At 53.1% G+C, this 2,500-nt stretch overlaps 1 non-coding gene across 1 annotated transcript in view; it reads left to right on the top strand.

Moving 5' to 3' along the window:
- The first annotated feature begins 918 nt into the window (after positions 1-918).
- The window catches only part of LOC144418570 (small subunit ribosomal RNA), a 1,810-nt gene continuing 228 nt past the window's right edge, over positions 919-2,500 (top strand). Inside the window, exon 1 of the ribosomal RNA XR_013473560.1 lies at positions 919-2,500. This exon is cut by the window's right edge and continues 228 nt beyond it. This is a non-coding gene — a ribosomal RNA (small subunit ribosomal RNA).

Raw genomic sequence — 2,500 nt, 5'->3', positions numbered from 1 at the left:
TAACCCTAGGTAAGGCATGTCAGAGCGAAAGACAGTAATTTCGAATGAGCCAAGAAAGAGCGGTGCGGGGCCGGTCGGAGCGCACCCTTTTCTCGGTGGCTGGCGGGCGAGAAAGTGCTGCGTCGCCGGCATCGGCGTCGAAAGAAGCCGAGCCAAAAAAAGTTAAAGTACAAACGTGCAAGCATACTAACCTAACCCTAGGTAAGGCATGTCAGAGCGAAAGACAGTAATTTCGAATGAGCCATGAAAGAGCGGTGCGGGGCCGGTCGGAGCGCACTCTTTTCTCGGTGGCTGGCGGGCGAGAGAGTGCTGCGTCGCCGGCATCGGCGTCGAAAGAAGCCGAGCCAAAAAAAGTTAAAGTACAAACGTGCAAGCATACTAACCTAACCCTAGGTAAGGCATGTCAGAGCGAAAGACAGTAATTTCGAATGAGCCAAGAAAGAGCGGTGCGGGGCCGGTCGGAGCGCACCCTTTTCTCGGTGGCTGGCGGGCGAGAGAGTGCTGCGTCGCCGGCATCGGCGTCGAAAGAAGCCGAGCCGAAAAAAGTTAAAGTACAAACGCGATGCTAATGAGCGAGCCGTTGTCTCGACTAATATGTAGGGGGCGTTCGATCGAGCGTCTGGCTTGAGCGCTTGTCGGCCTAGCAGAACGGTCGCATTGTTATGCCCGGGTTTTAGGCACCGCTGCAGGCGGCCGGCAGAGCTCTTGTTTGTGCGAAACTGAATGGATCGAGCCCGAGAGAGGGCGAGCAAAGAAAAAACGCAAATCGCTCCGCCTGGCACTGCCGGCGAGAGCGTGGACGTCGCGGCCAGCGACTGTCGAAGCTGAGTACGGCCGCAGGCGATCGCCTCGGTCTTAAACAAATGCGACGAGCACGCGCCGGGCGGCCCAGCAAGGGCCGAGCGCAGCTGTCGCAGCTATCTGGTTGATCCTGCCAGTAGTGATATGCTTGTCTCAAAGATTAAGCCATGCAGGTGCAAGTACGAGTTCTCGTAAAGCGAAACTGCGAATGGCTCATTAAATCAGTCTTGGTTTATTTGGTCTCGTAAGCGAAGTGGATAACTGTGGTAATTCTAGAGCTAATACATGCATTAAGCGCCGACTTCGGGAGGCGCGCTTTTATCAGATCAAAACCGACCGGGTTCGTCCTGTGACGTTTGATGACTCTGGATAACCACGCGGATCGTACGGTCTCTGCACCGACGACGTATCATTCAAGTGTCTGCCCTATCAACTGTCGAAGGTACGCTACGTGCCTACCTTTGTGATAACGGGTAACGGGGAATCAGGGTTCGATTCCGGAGAGGGAGCCTGAGAAACGGCTACCACATCCAAGGAAGGCAGCAGGCGCGCAAATTACCCATTCCCGACACGGGGAGGTAGTGACGAAAAATAACAATACAGGACTCTAACGAGGCCCTGTAATTGAAATGAGTACATCCTAAAACTCTTAACGAGTATCCATTGGAGGGCAAGTCTGGTGCCAGCAGCCGCGGTAATTCCAGCTCCAACAGTGTATGCTAAAGTTGTTGCGGTTGAAAAGCTCGTAGTTGGATTTTGGGCGAGCGCCGCCGGTCCGTCGCAAGGCGTGTCACTGGTTGCGTTCGCCTCACCTTCGGTTCTCCGTCGGTGCTCTTGACTGAGTGTCGGCGGTGGCCGATAAGTTTACTTTGAAAAAATTAGAGTGTTCAAAGCAGGCTGTTCGCCTGCATAGTGTTGCATGGAATAATGGAATAGGACCTCGGTTCTATTTTGTTGGTTTTCGGAGCACGAGGTAATGATTAAGAGGGACAGACGGGGGCGTCCGTACTCTGCCATTAGAGGTGAAATTCTTGGATCGGCGGAAGACGAACTACTGCGAAAGCATTCGCCAAGAATGTTTTCTTTAATCAAGAGCGAAAGTCAGAGGTTCGAAGACGATCAGATACCGTCCTAGTTCTGACTATAAACGATGCCAACTAGCGATCGGGAGGCGTTACCATGACGACCTTTCCGGCAGCTTCCGGGAAACCAAAGTCTTTGGGTTTCGGGGGAAGTATGGTTGCAAAGCTGAAACTTAAAGGAATTGACGGAAGGGCACCACCAGGAGTGGAGCCTGCGGCTTAATTTGACTCAACACGGGGAAACTCACCCGGCCCGGACACAGGTAGGATTGACAGATTGAGAGCTCTTTCTTGATTCTGTGGGTGGTGGTGCATGGCCGTTCTTAGTTGGTGGAGCGATTTGTCTGGTTAATTCCGATAACGAACGAGACTCTGGCATGCTAAATAGTTACGCGACCTTCTCGGTCGGCGTCTAACTTCTTAGAGGGACTAGTGGCGTTTAGCCACACGAGATTGAGCAATAACAGGTCTGTGATGCCCTTAGATGTCCGGGGCCGCACGCGCGCTACACTGAGTGAAGCAGCGAGTGTCTAACCTAGGCCGAAAGGTCCGGGTAACCCGTTGAACCTCATTCGTGATTGGGATAGGGACTTGCAATTGTTTCCCTTGAACGAGGA

This window comes from Styela clava, unplaced genomic scaffold, assembly GCF_964204865.1.
Source record: "Styela clava unplaced genomic scaffold, kaStyClav1.hap1.2 HAP1_SCAFFOLD_18, whole genome shotgun sequence".
NCBI classification, from domain to species: Eukaryota; Metazoa; Chordata; class Ascidiacea; order Stolidobranchia; family Styelidae; genus Styela; species Styela clava.
This window is presented reverse-complemented; position numbering and strand designations above follow the sequence as displayed.